At 37.6% G+C, this 24,031-nt stretch overlaps 1 long non-coding RNA gene across 1 annotated transcript; it reads right to left on the bottom strand.

Moving 5' to 3' along the window:
• Positions 1 to 5,542: 5,542 nt before the first annotated feature.
• On the bottom strand, positions 5,543 to 24,031 carry LOC109029201 (uncharacterized). The gene is made up of 5 exons (XR_008671215.2): positions 23,789 to 24,031; positions 21,354 to 21,613; positions 20,267 to 20,340; positions 6,336 to 6,567; positions 5,543 to 5,756 (listed from the first exon to the last, which is right to left on the bottom strand). It is a non-coding gene; the product is annotated as an uncharacterized lncRNA (long non-coding RNA).

Here is a 24,031-nt window from a genome sequence, read left to right on the forward strand (position 1 = left end):
TGTTGATGTGATATATCACATTTATTGCTTTGCATATGTTGGACCATCCTTGCATCCCTGAAATAAATCCCCCTTGATCATAGTGTATAATCATTTTGCTGTGCTGTTAGATTTAGTTTGCTTGTATTTTATTGAGGATTTTTGCATCTATGTTCATTACAGACATTGGCCTGTAGTCTTCATTTTTGTTTTGTTCTGTTCTGGTTTGTGTATCAGCATAAGACTGGCATTATATAATAAATTTGGAAGAGTTCCCTCCTCTTTAACTTTTTTGAAATAGTTTGAGAAGAATTGTTGCTAGTTCTCTTTTAAAATATTGATATAATTGAGCAGTGAAGTCGTCTGGTCCTGAGCTTTTCTTTGTTGGGAGATGCTTATTACTTGCCATTTGTCTGTTCGATTTTCTGCTTCTTCTTGGTTCAGTCTTGGTAGATTTTATGTGTACTACAACTTACACACTTCCTCTAGGTTTTCCTGTTTGTTGGCAAATTGGAATGATTATTTGTATTTCCATGGCATTTGTTTTAAGGTCTCCATTTTAATTTCTGATTTTATTTATTTGGATCTTCTTTTTCTCTTAGTCTCTTTTCAAAAAATCAACTGTTTGTTTTGTTTGTCAATCTTTTGTATTTTTGTCTCTATTTCATTAAGTCTGCTTTAATCTTTATTATTTGTTTTCTTCTGTTAATATGAGGCTTGGTTTGTTCTTATCTAATTTTTTGAGGTGTTATGTTAGTGAAGTTTTTTTTTTTTTTTAAACTTCCTGCTTTTTTGATGTAGTCATTTATTGCTTTGAACTTCCCTGGTAGAACTGCTTTTGCTATCTCCCATAGGTTTTGGTATATTGTGTTTCTATTTTCATTTGTTTCAAAAGTTTTTTTAAATTCTCTTCCTAATTTCTTCATTGCACCATTGATCATTCAGAAGCATGTTATTTAACTTCTAGATACTTACACAGTTTCAAAAGTTCATCTTGTTATTGACTTCTAGCTTTATTCGATTGTGATCTAAAGAAAATCTTAATATGATCTCAATTTTCTTAAGTTTATTGAGGCTTGTTTTGTGGCGTAAGTTTATTGAGGCTTGTTTTGTGGTCTATCCTGGAGAGTGTTGCATATACTGATGAGAAGAATGTGTATTCTGCATCTGTTGGTTAAAACGTTTGGTAGATGTCTGTTGGGTCTATTTGGTCTATAATGCAGTTTAAGTCCTACGTTTTTTGTTGATTTTCAGTATAGATTATCTGTCCAGTGCTAGGAGTGGAGTGTTGAAGTCTCCACCTATTGATATATTGCAGTGTATCTCGCCCTTTAACTATATATTTACTTTATATATCCGAGTGCTGTTTTGTTGGATGCATATATATTTAGAATTTATATCCTCTTATGGAATTAATCCCTTTATCCTTATGTAATGACCCTCTTTGTCTCTTTTTTATGTATTTAGACTTAAATTTAATCTATTTTGTTTGATATAAGTAATTATAGCTACTTCTGCTCAGTTTTGTTTTTTGTTTATGTGGAATCTTTTCCCATTCTTTTACTTCAGTCTATGTGTATCTTTACAGGTGAAGTGAGTTTCTTGTAGACAAAATATAGTTTGATCTTGTTTTGTTTTTATCCTTTCAGCTAATCCATGTCTTTTAATTGGAGAATCCAAACTAATTACATTCACAGTTTTTATTGATAGGTATGGATTTACTTCTGTCATTTTCTTAATTAATTACTGGTTGTTTTTTACATTTTTTGTCCCTGTCTTTCTCTCTTATTGTTTCTTATGGTTTGGTTGTTTTGTAATAATGTTTGATTCCTTTCTCTTTCTTCTTTGTGTGTCTGCTCTACTAGTGAGCTTTATATTTCATGAATTTTCATGTTGGTAGGTATCGTCTTTTCACTTCCAGATTTAGGACTCCCTCAAGCATTTTTTGTATGGCCTGTCTAGTGGTGATAAATTTCCTCTTTTTTTGCTTATCTGTGAAAAACTTTATTTCTCTTTCATTTCTGAAGGGTATAATTGCTGGGTGTAGTATTATTGGCTGGCAATTTTTTTTTCTTTCGGTACTTTGAATATATCATCCCATTCTCCCTGGCCTATAAGGTTTCTGCTGAAAACTTTTCCGTTGGTCTGACAAGGTTTTCCTTATATGTGACTTGACACTTTTCTCTTGCTCTTTTTAGAATTCTCTTTGTTTTGATTTTTGACAGTTTGACTACAATTTACCTTGAAGAGGGGCCTTTTGTGTTGGATCTATTTGGGAATCTCTGAGCTTCCTGGGTCACATTGTCCCTATCTCTTTCAAGATATGAGAAGTTTTCAGCTGTTATTTATTTAAATATATTTTCAATGTCTTTTCCTATTTATCCACCTTCTAGAACTTACATAATCTGAATACTTGTTCATTTAATGTCTCAGAAGTCTTGCATGCCTCTTCATTCTCTTTAATTCTTTTTTTCTTTTGTTGTCTTACTGGGTTATTTCAAAAGACCTGTCTTCAAGTTCAGAAATTCTTTCTTCTTGATCCAGTCAGTAGTTGAAGCTTTTGCTTGTAATCTTTATTTTATTCATTGAAATCTTCAGTTCCAATATTTCTGTTTGGTTCCATTTTATAATACCTATCTCTGTTGAATTTCTTATTGTGATGATAATTGTTTTCCTGAATTCATTGAATGGTCTATTTGTATTCTCTTATATCTCACTGAGTTTTTTTAAGATAATTATTTTGAGTTCATTTTTAGGCATTTCATAGATTTTCTTTTTTGGAGTCTGCTACTGGAAAGTTATTATGTTCCTTTGGAGGTGTCATGTTTCCTTGCTTTTTCATACATCTTGTGTCCTTATGTTGCTATCTGCACATCTGGTGTAGCAGTTGTCTTGTCTCATTTTATCGAGCAACTTTCATAAAGAAATAATTTTTCCTGTAGATTTGTCCTTTAGTGTTGGTTGGGTAGAGTTTTGGCTTTGGGTCCAGGTGGGTGCAATAGTGTAGTCTCTGTGTGATTCTGTTTGGTGTATTCAGTGTTAGCAGTGTCTGCAAGTGCCTCAGCGGCCTAGGCTGCAAGAGTTTGTGGAGGCTATGGTGCAGCTTTGCAAAGTGTAGTGGGCCCCCAGTGGGCCAGATCTCTGGCCCCTGAGAGGGCTATAGGCCTTTGGTAGCTCTGTTTCTGAGTGGGTGAGGTTTCCAGAGGTGGCAGACTCTGAGTGGGCCAGTCCTTAGGTCTTGGGGGTTGCACAGATGTTCAGTGGCTTGGCCACTGGAGTGGGTGAGGTTGCCACCAGTGGCAGGCCTTGGGTGGGCCAGTCCTCTGGCCTCTGGGTGAGGTGTGTAGTGACTCAGCTGCTGGAATGAACAGGGTCACTGGCAGTGGATCCTGGAATGGGCTGGTGCTTGGGCCCCTGATGAGGCGTGTGTGAGCACATGGTGGCTATGTCACTGGAGTGGGTGATTTATCAAAAAACATAGACAACTTACAGAATGGGAGAAAATATTTGCCTATTATAGATCTGATGAGACTTATATCCAGAATTTATACAGAACTCTTACAATTCGATAACAAAAGACAACCTAATTCAAAAATGGGCAATGGATCTGAATAGTCATTTCTCTAAGGAAAATATACAGATGGCCAGTAAGCACATAAAAAGATAGTCAGCATCATCAGTCATTAGGGAAATACAAAGGAAAACCACAATGAGATACTTCACACTCGCTAGGATGGGAAAAAGTAAACAAAACAAAACAATACAAAACAAAACAAAACAAAACAGAATGTGATGAATATTGGTGAGGTGTGGAGAAACTGGAACGTTCATATATGGCTGGTGGGAATGTAAAACGGTGCAGCCAACGTGAAAAAAAATAGTTTGGTGGTTCCTCAAAAAGTTAAACCTAGTGTTATCATAAGACCCAACAATGCTACTCCTAGGTGTATTCATTTGTTCTCATGCTGCTATGAAGAAATACCCAAGACTGGGTAATTTATAAAGAAAAAGAGGTTTAATGGACTCACAGTTCCCCATGGCTGGGAAGAGCTCACAATCATGGCGGAAGGTGAAGGAGGAGCAAAGGCACATCTTACATGGTGGCAGGAAAGACAGCATTTGCAGAACTGCCCTTTATAAAACCATCAGACCTCATGAGACTTATTCACCATCACAAGAACAGACCAGGAAAAACCAGACACCGGGATTCCATTACCTGCCACCAGGTCGCTCCCACAACACGTGGGGATTATAGGAGCTACAATTCAAGATGAGGTTTGGGGGGGGACACAGGCAAACCATATCATTAGGTATATAGTTAAGATAATTGAAAAGAAGAGTTCAGACAAATCTTCTACACAAATATGGAGGCAGCCCTATTCTCAATAGCTAAAATGTAGAAACAGCCCACTGTCCTCCAACTCATAAATAGATTAACAAGATGTGGCATATGCATACAATGGGATGTTATTCATCTATGAAAAGGAATAAAGTACTGATTCATGCTATAACAAGGAAGAACCTCAAAAATATTATGCTAACTGAAAGAAGCCAGACACAAATGGCTACATATTGTATGGCTGTATTTATATAAAGTGTCCAGAAGAGGCATAGAGACAGAAAGCAAATTAGTGGTTGTCGCGTGCTGGAGGAGTCGGGGTAAATGGAAAGGCCAGTGACTACTCAATGGGCACAGGGTTTCTTTTTGGATGATAAAGATATTCTAGAATTAGGTAGTGGTAATGGTTGAAAACATTGTGAGTGTACTAAACACCACTGAATTGTACACTTTAAAATGTACTAAAAAATTGTACACTTTAAAATGACTAAAAGGGTGGATTTTATGTTATATGAATTTTACCTTAATTTTAAAAATACACGAAGAGAGCAGAAACATTTTAATTCTTATTTTACGTGCAGCATTATGCTAGTCATTTTCCTTTTCTTATTGATTCAAGTGGATATTTGTCCATAAACACGTCATGACTTAATTGAAAGAAAATTTCCAAACTGGACTTTAAACTTTTGAATTTGCTCGGATTCTACCTCTTCTATGAAGGCTTTTTTGAGCTCTCCTAAGACAGAACAAATGGCTCCATTTTATGTAATATTTCTTTACCTTTTTCAGGCTTCCATTATTATGCTTTGGCTTTATTATTTACATTTGTAATTTGTTTTTGCCTTGTAACATGTTTGTTGTTTTCTTTTACTAGTTTATGAGCTCTTCAAGATTGGGTCTTGCCCTTTGTGTTTTCACTTCTGGAGCCTGGAATATCACTCAGCACAAAGTATATACTCAGTAAAGGTTTTCCTGGCCAGGTGGGTTTACATATTTGGTTTCTATAAGCACTACATTAATGGCTCCTAAAATAGCTATGTCTGTTTGACTTGTCTGTACAACACTCAGCATTCATTTCCCAGAAGGAAACTAGGTCACGTTTGGGACACATGAAAAGTTTTAAGAAGAGTTGTGTTTGAAATACAAAACCCTGAAGTGTACACCAAAGATAACCTGATCATGCCAAAAAATTACAACTGATAAAAATTTTATTTCATTATTACATTTTTGGTCTTTGCTCTTTTACTTCTTTATTAAGTTTATAGTAACAGAATGATTTACACATGTTGAAAAACAAAGCAGGATGAAAAAGGCAAAAGGTAAAGCAAAACATTTTACTTTATGAGTCTCTTACTTTGTGAATTCTCTCGTATGCTGGTTATTTTGTTTGGTTCTGAGGACAGCTTGTGCACAAAAAATCCAAGACATCTCCATTCTCCTGTAAAAAACAAAACAAACAAAAAGCTTGTGCTCAAAAGAGAAATTTAAAAATTTTTTAAATATCTGATGCTTTTATGAGGGTTTTCTGCTTTCTCTATAAAGAGGATCTGAGTGAAAGGGTCTCTCCTGACAACAATAACAAGTAGAATACTTTTTGTAAACAAGAAAGGCATTTTGAATATCTCACTTTGTTGGTTTCCAGGACCAACAACAGAATTTGCTGGATACCCATGAACCTTTCACTGTGCCTGTGCTAGACACTGTGAATAATATACTTTGGGGGCACTGGTTACTTTATTGTTAAAGTCATTCTTCAACTTGATCTTTTCTTGTGAAAACAAGGTAAAATTTCTTTTCTGAGGGAATAGCATTTGAAAATTGCAAATCATGCAAAAAAATGGTTAGGCATGTAAGAAAAATGGCCATTCCATTAATTATGTTCATGTCTGCTCACTTCCACTCTACACCCAAGTTTACAAAATGACAAGTGAAAAATCATGTACTTGCCTTTTACTGTACTATTTTCCTTTAAATCTTACTTAAACCTAGAATAGTATTTTATGTCTTCCATACATACTAGCATTGTTGTTGTTTTCCAGGCTTGCTGAGTTGAACAGACAATCCTCATTGTCTCTCTTTCTTCTGTTCACATTCCAGATTTGGGAAATGGGATCATCTGACGCAAAGGATCTGAATCTTGTGTCTCAGATTTTTGTGAAATCTGCTTTACCTTGTCTTATTCCCTTTTCTTCAAATTTATCAGCATTTATTGAATATCCACGATAAAGATGCCTGCCTCTGTGCAGGGCCTGTAGTAGGGGTTTAATAATGAGACTCTATTTTCTCCAACTTCTTCCATTTTATAAATATTCATTTTATCAATCAGTCAGATTGATTTTATCAAACTAGTCAGAAAGAGAGTGCACACCCATAGCTGACAGCATGGAAGGTGATATGGTATGGCTCTGTGTCCCCACCTAAGTCTCATCTTGAATTATACTCCCATAATTCTCACATGATGTGGGAGGGAACTGGTGGGCATTTTCCCCATACTGTTCTCATGGGAGTGAATAAGTCTCATGAGATCTGATGGTTTTATCAGGGGTTTCCACTTTTGTGTCTTCCTCATTCTCTCTTAGCCTGCTGCCATCCATGTAAGATGAGAATTGCTCCTCCTTGCCTTTTACCATGATTGTGAGGCTTCCCCACACACGTGGAACTGTAAATCCAATTAAACCTCTTTCTTTTGTATATTGTCCAGTCTCAGATATATCTTTATCAGCAACATGGAAACAGATTAATATAGTAAATTGGTACCAGTAGAGTGGGGCGTTGCTGAAAAGATACCCAAAAATATGGAAGCAACTTTGAAACTGGGTAACAAGCAGAGGTTGGAACAGTTTGGAAGACTCAGAAGAAGAGAGGAAGATGTGGGAAAATTTGGAACTTCCTAGAGACTTGTTGAATGGCTTTGCCAAAAATGCTGATAGTGATATGAACAATAAGGTCCAGGCTGAGGTGGTCTCAGATGAAAATGAGGAACTTGTTGGGAACTGGAGCAACAGTGACTCTTGTTTTGTTTCAGCAAAGAGACTGGCAGCATTATGCCCCTCCTCTAGAGATCTGTGGAACTTTGAACTTGAGAGAGATGACTTATGGTATTTGGTGGAAGAAATTTCTAAGTAGCAAAGCATTCAAGAAGTGATTTGTGTGCTGTTTAAGGCATTCAGTTTTAAAAGGGAAACAGCGTAAAAGTTTGAAAAATTTGCAGCCTGACAATGTGATAGAAAAGAAAATCCCATTTTCTGAGGAGAAATTCAAGATGGCTGCAGAAATTTGCATAAGTAATGAGGATACAAATGTTAATCCCCAAGACAATGGGGAAAATGTCTCTAGGGCATGTCAGAGGTCCTTATGGCAGCTCCTCCCATCGCAGGCCCAGAGGCCTAGGAGGAAAAAGTGGTGTTATGGGCTGGGCCCAGTGTCCCTGAACTATGTGCATTACCTAGGGACTTGATGCCCTAAGTTCCAGCCACTCCAGCCATGGCTGAAAGGGGCCATCGTAGAGCTTGGGCCATGGCTTCAGATGGTGCAAGCCCAAGCTTTGGCAGCTTCCACATGGTGTTATGCCTGTGGGTGCATAGAAGTCAAGAATTGAGGTTTGGGAACCTCTGCCTAGATGTCAGAAGATGTATACTAGGGCAGTGTGGAAGGGACCTCTGCTAGAGCAGTGTGGAAGGGAAATGTGGGGGCTAGAGTCCCTTCTGGGGCACCACCTAGTGGAGCTGTGAGAAGAGGGCCACCGACCTTCAGACCCCAGAATGGTAGATCCACCAACAGCTTGCACCATGCACCTGAAAAGCCACAGACACTCAACGCCAACCCATGAAAGCAGCCAGGAGCAGGGCTACACCCTGTAAGGCCACAGGGGTGGAGCTGCCCAAGGCCATGGGAACCCACCTCTTGCATCAGCATGACCTGGATGTGAGACATGAAGTCAAAGGAGATCATTTTGGAGCTTTAAGATTTGACTGCCCTGCTGGACTGCAGACTTGCATGGGGCCTGTAGCCCCTTTGTTTTGATCAATTTCTCCCATTTGGAATGGTTGTATTTACCCAATGTCTGTACCCCCACTGTATCTAGGAAATAACTAGCTTGCTTTTGATTTTACAGGCTCATAGGTGGAAAGGACTTGCCTTGTCCCAGATGAAACTTTGGACCATGGGCTTACGAGTTGATGCTGAAATGAGTTAAGACTTTGGGGGACTATTGCGAAGGTGTGATTGGTTTTGAAATGTGAGGACATGAGATTTGGCAGGGGCCAGGTGTGGAATGATATGGTTTGGCTCTGTGTCCCCACCCAAATCTCATCTTGAATTGTATTCCCATAATTCCCACGTGTTGTGGGAGGGACCCAGTGGGAGATAATTAAATCATTGGGGCAGTCTACCCCATACTGTTTTCGTGGCAATGAATAAATCTCCCGAGATCTGATGGTTTTATCAGGGGTTTCTGCTTTTGGAACTTCCTCATTCTCTCTTTGCCTGCTGCTATTCTTGTAAGATGGGACTTGACTTGCTCCTCTTTGCCTTCCGCCATGATTATGAGGCTCCCCAGGCCACATGGAACTGTAAGTTCAATTAAAGCTCTTTCTTTTGTAAATTTCTCAGTCTCTGGTATGTCTTTATTGGCAGCATGAAAATGGACTAATACATAAGGCAACTGCCCATCAGGAGTTGTAGTCATAAAAAGAGCAGCTACAGTTAGACAGTTGGTATTGAGGCAGTGGGAAGGGAGTACCTCTTGTTGGCTGAACCAAATAGAAAGCCAGAGGGCAATGGGAGCCTGGGTGGCACAGTTTTTAGGGTCAACCTCCCAGGACAGGAAGTAGGACAGAAAAGCAAGGCAAATGGATCTAGGTGACCAAACAAAAAATAAAGAGCATATTTACTTCTTTGTTTATTTCAAAACAATTCATGAAGCAGCATTATTATCCACATTTTGCAAATGAAGATATTGAAGTAGTCAAGTTTAAATAACTTGCTGAAAGTCACCTAGCTCCTAAATGGCAGACCTAGGATTTAAATTCATGTCTTCTAGGTCCACTTACATTCTTTTATGCCAGAATGTCTGTCTTATATTTTACGTATAGGACCTGCCTTATATTTAAGACAGCCCGAATCTTGTAAATGATCATGCCTTCCACTTTCAATTAGACTATCAGGAAACTTAGAGTCAAATTCTAAGTCCCCTTTCCTAAGTGTGCAGGATTTTATAGCTTGTATTTCTTAGTGGCGTTGTCTTAATTTTTTATTTTACTTTCCCATTGCCCTGATTTCTTTATCACTGTATATTACCTATATTTTCTTCCGTATCATTTTTGATGAAGTGAATGATAAACAAATGAATAAATAGTTCTGTAACCTTGAGCCTATGCTTAATCAGCCTTTTCTGTAATAGAGAGCCATTACTGTCACTATATAGGGGTTGTGAACCCCCCAGTTCCACCCCTAAACACATATATCCATGATCTCTGCTTTAGAGTTTGTTTACAATCACAGCCTTTTTGTAACCCAGCAGCCACTACCAATCAATTAGTATTGGCAGAAGAATTAAAACCAATTTGATATGCTTGGTGTAATATGACCAGTAAATTAACTGATAATATTGTAGGATCTTTAATATGGTAATGCCCTATGGAGAGCAGCTACTGTGTTTAATAGAGGACATTCAGAAAGCTTTTAACCCAAGCTCCTTGTATGTGATGAGCATCATTATAGTCTGAATGCTTCCCAAACTTCAAGTACTTAAGTAAATGGCAAATTGAGCAATATGTGAATGCACTCTGTCCTCTAATAATTATTTTTTCTCCCCCAGACTTAAATTTGTGGCATTATTCCAAGGATATCTCAATGGTTGTTTTTTTTTAAGTGCTATACTATTTGGTTCTTTCATCCTAGATAAAGACCTATTTGGCCTCATTAATATGATTAGCTCCAATAAAGCTGTAGGGTCACAATTCCATTATCTAATATCCTGAAGCAGCACTACAACACCATTCAGGAGAGTGGAATTAATTTAAGCAATTCAAGACTTGGATTCTATTCAAGACCATTTAGTGAAGGTTTCCAAAGAACAATTTAAAGAAGCTTTGCCCATAAGATTATAATGACATGAGTCACTATAGTTATCAAAATGTTACTGATGTATAAGTTTCTTATAGTTTTATAAATATTTATAGAGTATGTGTTTTCACATATATTTTCTCATAACTCAAGATAAAGCTTTAACAAGTTTCCTTTTAACATACATATCTCCCTATGTGTGTATAAATATATAATCAAGAGTTTGATTCTGTGGGGGAAGCATCAAAACTGGCTGATGTGCATCATTAAGATATTCTTTAAGCAAACCGGTCACCTTCTATTCTGTTGTGTGAAATTCAGGTGCATTGGTCTGTGAGCCTTGCTTAAGCTGACAGCCTGGCACTTTCTGTTTCTCCCCAAGTTGAGTATATGAGACTCTGACATTGACACAGATATGGCTATTTCAGCTTCAGAAACATTCTATTCTTTGACATATTTTAGAATTAAAATTAAGAAAATGTTCAAGATTCTGACCCCTTTCAATCTATTATCTTCCTTGATTTTGTTCTTTTCCATGTTCTTTCCACTGTTCCAATTGTTTCAAAGATGAACAACAAACATTTGATGATGTTTTTACATTTTAAAGTTTGCTCCTTTATCACCTCATTATATTTCCATTATCATTCTGTGTAGTGCTATCAAGACTCACATTTTCCCAATGAAAATATTAATGTTCTGACATTCAGAACCAGACATGCTCCAGGAGGACTGGCAGACCCAATGGTGCCATGCTTATTGGTGTTCACCATTTATTATAGATTCAAAAATATCTGTGGACAACCCATTCCTGATATTGTGAGGAATACAAAGATATACAGAACACTTCAGTAAATGTCCTCTATGCTCCAGGAGTAATTTGAAGGCACCATACTTCTTACTTCCAAGGCCCTCCCAGGTGCTATTTTCTCTGCTTAGAAGACTTGTGGGGCACAGTGGCTCATGCCTGTAATCTCACTGCTTTGGGAGGCTGAGGCAGGATTATTGCTTGAGCCCAGGAGTTCAAGACCAGCCTGGGCAACATAGTGAGACCCTGTCTGTACAAAAAAATTTAAAGATTAGCCAGGTGTGGTGGCCTGTGCCTATGGTCCCAGCTACTTGGGAGGCAGAAGCAGGAGGATTGCATGAACCTGGGAGATCAAGGCTGCAGTGAGCTGTAACTGCACTACTGCACTCCAGCCTGGGTGACAGAGTGAGACACTGTCTCTAAAAATAAAAATAAAAAAAGACTCACTCTAACTTTTCTGAACTCTTCTTCACTTCTCTAAACTCCATGAAGTGAGTATCAGCTCTGCATTAACTACTGTATTCCCTGTAACTAGCAAAGTACATTGGTAAATGCTCATTTAGTATTTTTTGAATGATTGAATTCAGCCTATTATCTTGTTGCCTCTTGCTGCCCCTGTAGTAATTATATTTCACTGCTGTCTTTGTAATTATAGCACACATTTCTTTTGCACTTGGAGTCCATACTATTGTTTCTGCTTGACTCTGAAACAAACTCTTCAAAAACAGAAGACACAGAAGATCTCAAGAGTGTTTCCCCATGACAATTTATATTAAAACTCTGTCTGGGCCCACTGTCAGTTCGAAATAAGAAGAATCAATAAGAGACAACACTGGGAACTAAACATAAAACCTGTTGGAATTCACTGGTTAAATAAAATTAGGTTGGGCATGGTGGCCCATGCTTATAATCCCAGTACTTTGGGAGGCCAAGGCAGGGGGATTGCTTGAGGCCAGCAGTTTGAAGCTGCTGTGAGCCATGATCATGCCATTGCACTCCAGCCAGGGCAACAGAGTGAGCCCTGTCTTGAAGAAAAAAAATTAACCAGTTTCTGGCTTTTCTAACTAGAAATAATAGAATTATATATTGTATCCTGTTTACAAGATTTTCAACTACATTGTTTAATTAGTTACATTCAGTATATAATATCTATGACAAAGTTAGAATAAAGTTATTACTTCTAAAATGAGCAAAATATAATCAAAAGCCTTAATGGGAAGAAATATCGTAACTGTATTATATATTCATGTTGTTATGTTGGTGTAAGATGTGTACATTTTAAACCTATGAAACAGTGACATAATCATCTTCATAATCTTCTATTCAAACATTTGCACATTTCTGGCATGAGCACAGTGCCGGGCATAGAGTGGGTGTTTGACAAATGTTTTTGAAATAAGTGAAGACATATACTATTACCGATATTTGACAAGAACTTTATGGTGTGCAAAGCCATTGTTTCATTTGAACCTCATAACAACCCAGTGAGTTGGGTAGAGAAGTTATTACCACCAACTCTACCTTAAAATTGAAAAAAAGAGCGACCCAAAGGGATTAATTAATTTGTCCAAGTTCACACACAGCTAGTATGTGGTATGGCTGCATTTCAGATCCAAGTCTTGGGTATCTAAGTCTCAAGTCTATTCTGACTTCACTTCCAAACTTAAATTTATGTATGGTGAAAAAACTAAGAATTCCTTAACATTTTAAATGGCATTCAGTATATTTCTAAAATATCAAAATAAAATTGCTCTAATTTTATTAAAATTAGAGAATCATATATCTACATAGAATAGACACTATTAAAACAAATTTAGCACCTGAAAGTAATTGAATAATTTTTCTTAGGACTAAAATGAGAGGAAAGCACAGAATATGTGAAGCAAAAGCAATCATCTTGTTAGTGAACTGTCAGCATCTCTTAGTACCAATGAGTGAATAATTATCACAAAAGGAAAGAAAAAATAAATCATTATCAAGCCTGCCTGTAATAGTGTTCCTCTGGGGATAATTATTTGTCTTTATTGCATTCTATTAGTACTACTTTACATATTATATAAAACCCTTCTATTTTTATTTTTATATTTGATCCATTCTTTTAAAAATCCATGCTTTTAATAAACAAATTGTTTTCTTAATGTGTTTTGAACTTAGTAGAACAACAGACCATTGTTTATTCATTTGGTTCTACAATCAATAAACATTTAATAACTGTACAGTAATTAGAGCTGTTCAGAAAAAACCAGAGCAACCTCAGGGGTTCCTTGTTACCAGAATCCTCATGCTGAGGCTGTTACTGGTGTTAAAGAGAAAAGTCCTTTATCAAGTGGTGGAAAATACTTCTTCTTTTTTTTTTTTTTGCTAATTTTTAAAAATGGCAAAACTGTTCTAATTTCAAAAAATCTTCAATTAGCTTACAATAAAAGTACTGGCATAGTAAAATAATTCTAGCATACTATAAAGGCAACTAATCAATGAAGGGGAAGGCAAGAACTATTTTATCATGATTTCATAGCTGAGGAAAATACAATTGTGTGTATATTAAATGTAGTCATGAGCTCCTTGGCAGCTGAGGAATAGATGGAAACACTGTTCTTAATATTTAGTAGATCCTGGAGTTCTGGGAGGCACCAGATATAGTTCCTAGAAAAGACTGAGTGAATGAACAAATAATGTAAATGACAGCAAATTTTATAATAAAAGTATACAAATATTTTTCATATAAGTCATTTTATAGTTGTGGCCTGGTGAAATCTAAAGTCCAGAAAGATAAGACTCTAGTGTAGACCAGAGTGAGGTGGCCAACTGTAAAGCTTCCTGGAGATGGGTGCCTGCAGGGAAAAGCTTATGGGTGGTGGGGTGGGGATTGAGGAGCTGAGGAAATTGAGGAGGTTTCTACTTTACATGATTCTACAACTCTATGTGAAGTAGAATGCACCTCCCTCCTCTTTTAAAAACCCTTCAGTGGCATTCCATTACACTCATGACAACATCTGAACTCCTTATCATGGCCTTCAAGGTCTTATGTGATCCAGCCTTGGCCCCCTTGTGGTCACGTATCCCCTGGATCATTCCACTCTCACCACGATGGACTTCATCCAACTCTTCAAACATTTTGAGCACTTGCTATTTAGTGTTCTTTTAAATGATGGTTTTTCTACCTGTAATGCTGTCTCTCTGCCCTTTCACTTGGCTAATTCCTAGTCATTCAACAGATTTCACCTTAAGTATTTAACTGCAGAGAAGACCATCTTGACTTCTACCTAACCCCATTTGTATTAAATCATATCTATACCCCTTTTATAAAGAATCTGGTATTTTCCTTCATAGCATTTATAACAACCCATTTGTGCTTTCATTTATTCGAAGTCTTTTTATGTATATATACATGGGTTAGTATATATACATACATGTATTTTCTATCTTTTTCCACTGAGAGAAACTAGAAGCACTTCCGGCACCCAGATCTTGGTTTCTGATACCATTCTCCGATAAAAGGAACCAGTGTTCTTTGGAGAAATCGCTGATTCTAGGGCAGGGGTGGGAAAATCCAAGATAAGCCTGGAGCATTTTGTAGTGACAGAATGCAAGGAAGGGCTCAACAAAATGGGGACATGTGAAAAGGGCACAGTAGTCAACCTTGAAAAGCTCCCATTGGCCAAAGCTAGGCAGTGGGAGCTCTAACTTGTTGCCCCAGTTAGGGAAACAAAATAAATGTCAGTATTGGAATATAACCTAAAAAATAAAATGAATATTCATGAATGTTTACTGGGTGATAAATGATGGAATAAATAAATAAATGGAGGAGAAAGGATAAATATTTCCTGCCAAATTCCAAATGATAAACGTAGTTGCTGCCTCCTCCATGAGGTAGAGCTTAACTCTGCTTCCCTTGTGAGGGCTGGACTTAGTACTCACTTCTAACTAACAGATTATGAAAAGGGAAAAATAGAAACTTAACAGCAGAGAAATCTTCCATGTATCACCTTAACTAAATTAATAAGGTTAACATCATCAATGATGTTATCATCAATGATAGCTCACGTTTATAGCTTGTATCCTTGATGTGATGTGGTGAGAAGGGCACTTTGCCAATGTGTCATTTGTCCAAAATATTCAGAACTCTAGTCTACTTATATGAACACATCAGACAAACCCAAATGGGGGGACTTTCTCCAAAATGCCTAACCAATCCTTTTTTTTTTTTTTTTTAGATGGTGTTTCGCTCTTGTCACCCAGGCTGGAGTGCAATGGTGTGATCTCGGCTCACTGCAACCTCCGCCTCCTGGGTTCAAGTAATTTTCCTCCTCAGCCTCCCTAGTAGCTGGGAGTACAGGTGCCCGCCACCATGCCCAGCTAATTTTTGTATTTTTAGTAGAGACAGGGTTTCAACATGTTGGCCAGGCTGGTCTCAAACTCCTGACCTCAGGTGATCCACCCACCTCAGCCTCCCAAAGTGCTGATATTACAGGCGTAAGCCACCAGGCCTGGCCCTAATCAATAATTTACAAAGGTGTCAAGGTCACAAAAAACAAAGAAAGTCTGAGAAACTAAAGAGAGATGATGATTCAATGAAACATGGTGCCCTGGATTGGATCCTGGAAAAGGAAAACATTAATCAAAAAATTGGTGAAATTTGGTTAGAGTTTGTAATTTAGTTAGTAGCATCGTACCAATGAAAGTTTCTTAGTATTGATAAATACTGTATGGTTGTGTGAGTTGCTAACATTAGGGGAAGCAATGTGAAGGGTATATGGAACTCTCTATTGTTTGCAAGTCTTCTGTAAAACTAAAATTATTACAAAATGAAAATTTAAAAATGTCTTCTTCTACTAAACTTTGTTGCTCACTACTGTATATTCATTTTTGGAACAGTGATGTATGGTGGGTAAAACTGTGGTTTCTGGAGGCTGGATGCATGTTTGATTTCTGGCCCTGCTATTTATGAACTATGGGAGTGGCAAGTTTCTCAAGGACTTCTTGTCTCAGTTTCCTCATCTATAGAAGAGGCATAAGGTTGTTGCGAGAATTGGAGGGCTTAATATATATAAAACACATACAACAATGCAAGGTTAGTTATTATGGGTATAATTTCCATTTAATATGTCATTGTTGAATGAGTGAATAAATGATTCAGGGCTTTTTGCTAAGTGTGAATCAGGATTGAATTCAAGTCAGAGAGAATATTTGAAGAAGAGGCAGGACATACAGTAGTTTGTTTACAGTGGAATGGAGGCTCTATAAGGCATAGCTGGTAGGTTGGCACAAGGATGGCAGAAGGATAAGGAAAAATTGTGGGGCATGTAAGCCAGGAGTGATACTGTTATGGAAGTGTGTATGAGGGCTTTGTGTTTGGAGCAGTGGTGAAGGTTGACAAACAAGGGCAATTGGTCTCTCCTGGGCATATTGCCTTCAAATTGGTTCTTCACTTTCTCTTGCTCCGCTCTGTATTTCAGGGGACTGACCCTTGAATTCTGCATATTTGGCCAGTGGGAGGCACTGGTGGGACATTAGAGGGAGGGAAGAGGGGAGAAGTTGGAATATTTCTCCCCTCCCTCTCTGTCTTGGGCAGCAACTTCACAGCAGCGCCATCTCCAGAACAGTCCTGCCAGGATGCCAGCTTCGCCCAGGGGCCAGTAACACTGCCTCCTCCTCTGTCCCTCTGGCCTAGGGTCTTAGTGGTTCCCTTCAGTTATGATTCTCTGGGTTGCCTCACTGCCCCATGCTTGGCTCTCAGTTCCTCCACTTCTGTGTAATTAATTCCCAGTTTTTAAATCCCTGTTATGAATAGTCAGCTGGCAGCTATTTCCTGCTTTGCCTCTGACAGAAACAAAAGGCACGATGGAATTCCCTGTCTTGCAGCCTGACTTAAACTCAGGCGAAAATATTTTCCATTGCTACCATAGACAGAAACGCTGGCTGCTTTCCCAATTGCTGGTTATAGGGTCCGTGTGCTGTGACCTGGCCTGGGCTTCAGATCATTGCAAAGCTTAGAAGGAGGAGGTGCTGATGAGAGCCCATTTAGGCGTATATCATGCACCACTGCCTTATGGAGAGTCCTGGACAGAACTGGACCTGATGGAAGGGAAAGATCTGATGGGAGGAGAAGGTCCTGGAATCTCAGTGATGCAACAGCCAGACCCAGTGTCACATCCATTGGGGGTTATGTGGGCTGAAGAGCTCCTTCTGCCTAAGTGTGCCAAGTATTGGAGTCAGGGGTATCCACATTACTCCAGCCCCTTTAAGTACACCTGGCATACTCGCTGGACTTCATACAAAAAGACACTACTATCATCAGCATTTTGTCTGGAAGATGATAGTGAGGCAGCCATATGAACTACCTCTCACTTGAGTTCTTGCTTTCTGTCTTCCTCACCTGGGCTCCATACCTTACATCCATTGCTCACCTGGCCCATTGGAAGAACAATCTGGCTTGGCCAGCTGTCTTGCCTTTGACCTCAGTATCCCTTGCAGGTATAATTCCAGCATTTATTTTTCAGCTTCTTATGCTTCCACCATAGTGAGGTAGGACTCTACTTCCACACACCCACTTAGCACATACCCAGGGACCTCCTCTTATTTTATTTTATCCTTAAAATATAGGAGACCAAATGAAAGATGGGATTGGCGAGTCTAAGATGAGACTGGCAGCAATAGTCAGGCAGAGGGATGGAGGCAAAAAGGCTAGCCAAGAAGCTGTTAGATGTGGTAAGAACCTAGACTCCAAGAGTGGAAGAGGTGAAGGTGTATGGGAAGATGCCACCCTAGATTTAGATGCAGGGTGGAAGGATTTGGCTGAATATATTTGCAGAATATATGATTTGATGACTAGTATCTTGCAGAGTTATCTAATGGGTATGTATAAATTAAATATGTTCATATTTAAGGACTACTCATGGATATATACACACATATTAATCCACTGTAATCAAAATTTTTTGATACCAAGAGATGTCTTTTAAAGGTAAAGAAGGGTAATATTTAATTACAATCACAAATTATAGCTGCAGAGGAGCCAATTCATTCCTTTCAACCCCAATCAGATGGTTACATAAACATCTTTGCCTGTCTGAGGGACAGTAGCAGTGACAAGAAGTAGATTAAGGGTGGGGGCTTTAGTTCCTCCACAATTTCTGCTGACTTTACCTCTCAATTCTCTGATCTAAACAGTTCACATTTCCTATGCAAAGGGCTTTGTAAAAGCAGTTTTATTACAAGTTGGCTAGCTTCTCCTTTCCACCATATTAAGTCCCCTAAGCAATTCCTTTATAGAAATTCTAGATTCTCTACCGAAAGTAGTATTTTGTAGTCATAAAATATTGATCCCTTCCCTTACAATTTGTAGTTTATTTTAAAATGCTGACATTAGGTAATGGTTCTAACAACCAGTAGTCATTTGCAGTACTCTCAAGTAAGTCTCAGTCACCTCTGTCTTCTACACCTCTCCTGTAAAAGCAGCCTTGGCAGTATTCACGTCGCCAGAGGTGGCTGTTTGATGAAGAGTAATGAAAAATGCATCACCACACGCTGATACTGAACAGTTATCTGCTCAACCTACACAGCAGCCTGTTCTTAGCTAAGACTCAGGAAGAAGATGTACCTGGCATGCAGCATGGTGAAGAGCATGGATTTTGCATTTGTGCAGACCTAGTACGAGTCTTGGCTTCACTATTTACTGGCTCTGAGACCACTGGTAATTTACTTATTTAACATCTTGGTTAAATAAATAACAAAGTATTCATCTACAAAAATGAGGATAACAGTATATTCCTTACAGTGTTTCTTTAGGAGATTAAATTAAGTAGTAGGATCTGATCTGGTATGTCTGGCATTCCATGACTTGCTATGGTTGGTGATGGTGTTTTTAGGTGCATTTCCTGAAGGATGTTCCCGCTCATTCCTGTTCCACAGGGCCTCCTCCCACAGGTAGCATGAGGTTAAAGCCATCATCAGATTTAGTGTTTTTTTTTTTAACGTCACCTGCATGTTAGAATCACTTGGGGAGCTTTTCAAACATACCAATGCCAGGTCACATCCCGGAACAATTCAGTCAGAATCTCTACAGGTAAAGCACAGGCTCACCAGGTGATTCCAATATGCAGCTAGGGGTGAGAATCCTTAGGTTAGAGGCACTATGGATCTAAACTTGGATGGCAACTATGATGATTCCTTGTGCCCTTCAAATTTGAGAAAACTGCCTTTTATTCTTCCTTTCTGGTGAGGAACATGGATTCCTCTAAAGAAAATTATAGTTTGATATCACTGTAAATTTAGATGCAGGTGGAACGATTTGGCTGAACATATTTGCAGAATATCTAATTTGATGAGCCGTATGTTGCAGAATTATCTAGTGGGTAAGTATAAATTATATTGATATTTAGGGACCACTCATGAATGTTTATACATATATAAACACACACATATATTTATCCATTGTAGTCATAGTTTTTTGATACAAAATTGTCTGCCTTTGGTCAGTGGAAGATCCTTCAACTTGGCCCTAATGTTATTTTAGTGTGATGCAATGGTCTTTGATGGCTTCTTTGCTCTCACTTACAACGAGATATCCCAGGCTTATCTTGCACATTTCTCATCTTCAGTATGGTGCTGGCAGTTTCTACAGGGGAACTCGATTTTTTTGATATTTAGACACTAACATCTTTACCCTTTGATTGCTAATTGATATTGGCCTGTCAATGCTTCTATGTATTCTTGGTGAAAAGAGCTAGCAATTTTACAAAAAAAAAAAAAACAACAAAAAATTGATACTGGTATTTCCTATTCAAATTAAAGATTATAGTGTTTTAACTTTTTATATTTGTATGCCTTTTATTTCAGGCTAAAAATCTTGATTTCTAAAGACATAAACATTTGCTTTATGAAAAATATATCCTAGTATATTTTTAAATATGAATACTAATATTATTACTAAGAATAAGATTATTAAATGTATTTAATTGCATCCTTGGTATATATCCTATGAGGTGTGGGAAGATAAAAGTACAGTTTTGAAAACTGAAGGAATTATGTTCTTTGTTGTTATGCCACAACTTAGTATAAATTTAAGAATACTGTACCTTGATAATGAAAAGTAGCCAGATAGGATCTGTTACCTATGGCGAAGGGAATTTTGACATCACAGAGTTGAGGGCTGTGAAAGTAGAAAAATGAAACCATTTAATGAATATACCACATCAAGTTCAGACTGATTGATACACATGTTAAACTCATTTTAAAAAGGAAAAAAGCAAAAAACCGAGGGCAGAAAATTGATGGAGAATTGAAAGAGAGCTTGGGACAGTTAAATCCACATGTGTCTTCTGTCTGGAGATAAAAATACAGTGTTCGCTTGGTCATTCATTATAAGTGCCAAACTCCATTATTACTGAGTCTTCTTCTGCTTCAAATCATACATTTATTTGGGAGTTGTAAAACATTATAATTCCCAAAGTCACGCTCCTTTCCATCTGGTTCATATCTAGTGCCCCGAAAGCTACTAAAAGGAACTTCCCCACTGCCTTGCTGTTTGCACTACACTTATGAGAATGCCAATGACTGCACTTAGGGGACTGGTCCTCAATATTCCCAAAGCCACCACCCCAGATGCCACAGCAGAGGCTGGCACACTACAGCCCACAGGCCACATTGCAGGACCACCTGTTTTTGTAAATAAGGCTTTATTAGAACACAGCTCTGCCCATTCATTCACATATTGTCTGTGACTGCCTTCTTGTTACAATGGCAGAGTTAAGCAGTAGCGAATGAGATCAAATAATATGAAAGGCCAAAAGATATTTACTATCTAGCCCTTTCCTAAAATACATTTGCTGTCTGTATAGCAGTGCAGCTTGTGTCTGGAGTATAAAGAGTTAAAAACATAGCCCCTCTAGCAGTAAATCTTCACTCTTTCTGAGCATTTTTTAAGTGTCGAAAGGGGACTATATACTAATAGCATCACCAAGCATTCTTTTTATTTTGATTTTTATTTCATGAGACTTCAGCTTTTCCCGCCTCTCCTCTCCTAGTCGTAGGACACCACTGCCATGTAGTTTAAATGGGGCATCACATCGTCTATCTCCTACCACTGATATTTTTAAAATCTCAGCTCCACCTCAGCCCCAGTTATCTTTTGACACTTATAGGAGGTGGTTTAATGCCACTTACCAGTGTGTGACCTTGAGCAAGTAATTTCATGTCTTGGGACCTCAGTTTCTTCTTCAATAGAACAGGATATTATTTACTCTTGGGGCTATGCAGATGTAATGAAATAATGAAAGTTCTTGGAACATAATTTGCATCCTAGAAAGGTGGTTATTATTATTGTTGCTGTTGATTAGTGTAAGGTAATGGTTAAGAACTTCAGCTGGACATCTTGGGTGATCTTGGGCAAGTTATTTAATTGCTCTGTGCTTCGTTTTTCTCATCTGCAAAATATAAATAACAGTGCTGATCATTTCTGTTTGTTATGAAGATTAAGTGGGATCAGGCATAGACCAGAGCCTGCCCATGGTGAGCACTTATCCACTGTTAGCTACTATTATTATTAGTTGTTCTTATTGGTATATTAACTGTTTATTCTTAAAACTAGAGTTGTGATTATAGTATGAGAAACAATATTTTTTAAACACTGAGTTAAGTTTTTGTACAAACGTAAAAGGGTTTTGGGGAGAGTAAAATAATCAGAAAAAAACGAAAAGAGTAACACATTGTTATCTCATTCTACACTTACAGTCGTAAAGGTTTATTTTTTAACCACTTCCTTACCAACTCAGTCACCTTGTAACAAAATCGACATTGTATTTATTTCCTGTAGATTCCATAACCTCCCAGAGTCTCTTTGTAAGTCTCTCTACAAAAAGAGCAGGTGAAATCAAGGCCAAATACATGTTCCTGATATAAATAGCAGGAAGTCGATGAAATGTTTATTGTAAAAAGAGTCGGATTGAAACATATGCTTGAATACATATAAGCACAATACGTTCTCCAGCTCTGTGTAGCACCTGTGTAGAACAGCTAAGCCATATGTTTCAGAAATTGTACTTTAAAAATTACTATGTAGATGTAAAAAAGGAAAATGCACATTTATACAAAAAATAAACATGTTTACTGTTAAAATAACTTCATGGTTCCTTCAAATCCTTTTTAATTGTAACAAGTTTTTATCTTGTAGTGTATGCAGAAACTTCTTACAAAACCATTAAAGTAAATAAACAGCTTAGAAGTATATTGTCAAAATGATATTAAAATATCTATACAAGGTTGAAATTTAAATCAGCACAACTTTAATGGAACTCATGACATTTAGTATTAAGAACTCATGTCACAAAATAGCTAATGTTAGCTACACTATCCTTTAGTATTTGCTTGATCTTAAGGAAATAACTTTTTACTCTTTTTAGCAAAAGACCTAATAATATGTTAATGTTGTCTGTGTTGTATGTATGGTTTAGGGTGAGGGTGTGCACAAGGAGGGGAAGTAAGTTGGAGAGGCGTGATATTCTTGGCCTGATATACATTACTAGGGAGTTTCCTACATGGAATATAGGATAGAGAAGGAAGACTTCAAAGTTAGAATGGATGGAAATACTAAATTTAAAAATATAACAAAGAAATGCATGATTGTATTATTAGTTAATAATTAGTTATTAGTTAATAATTAGTTAATGTGACACTTGCTATCCCATTAGTTTGACCCATGGTCTGGAGCTACAATTTAATTTAACTGAAGGGACAACTTTCAGTTGAAACTTCTTATATTTCCAAGTAGAGGTCTTTTTGAGCCTATTTCTAATGACTAGCTTAAACATTGATAATTAGCAACATTCATTCGTAAGGCAATAATTTATATAGTAGTGAATATCATTTTAATTCTGTAATTAGATAACCAAAATTTTAATAATAGGAGCTATCAATTTGCTGAATAAACCTTCCAACAGATAACATGAAAGAAAAACATCTATACAACTCAGGTGAAAACATGATGATTTGGTTAATTAACCTTCGAAATACTGTGGTTGTTCCATTATGTGCAATAAAATGCTTTGTAAAAAACTTGTCTAAAGGAGTAAGTCTGGGAAATGCTTCACAGGTAATTTTTCTGTAGGAAGCTCACAATGCACATGACTATATTACAAGATTAGTATAAGATATTCTCTAGTAACAAGACATATTTAACTCAGTGTTTCCCAAACTTAGTTGGCCATGGCTCTTTTTTAAAAATGAAATCTAGTGTTATTTTGGTAAATAGTGTTAGCTGCTTACACAAAAGCCATTCCCTCCCTCCCTTTTTAACAGAACCATGATTTCATTGGAACAGCAGTATGCCCAGTCCCGGAGAAGGCATCATGAGTTCTCTATGCCAGTTTTAGCAATCCATAGTGGCTGGAGTGTGATGCAGAATCTGGCCAATGAAACCTAAGGAGAAGTCTGCTGGGAGGTTCTTCCTTGATCAGGAAAAACAACAACAACAACAACAACAACAACAAAACAAAACAAAACAAAACAAAAAAAGGATGGCATAGAAGATTCTCGTGTTTTGGATGCTGTGAAAATAAGATGCCTTTAGAGATGTCAGCATCTTGTAATCAGAAGTAACAAACCTGAGGTCAATTGCTAGCTGATGGAGACTGGAGGAATAGGAAGATAAAAAGGGCTTGGCTCTTTGATGGAACTGTTGAATCCTCAAGTTGACTTGATGGCTGCCTGTCCCTGTAAATAACAATTATCTTATCATATCAATTTAGCTGTCAGATGGGTTATTATTACTTGCACCTAAACACCATTCCCACTAATAAACCTTCTCTTGGGAAACCCTAGCATAGAATAAGAGAGTGCTCTCCTGA

The sequence above is a fragment of the Gorilla gorilla genome, chromosome 1 (genome assembly GCF_029281585.2).
Source record: "Gorilla gorilla gorilla isolate KB3781 chromosome 1, NHGRI_mGorGor1-v2.1_pri, whole genome shotgun sequence".
NCBI lineage: Eukaryota > Metazoa > Chordata > Mammalia > Primates > Hominidae > Gorilla > Gorilla gorilla.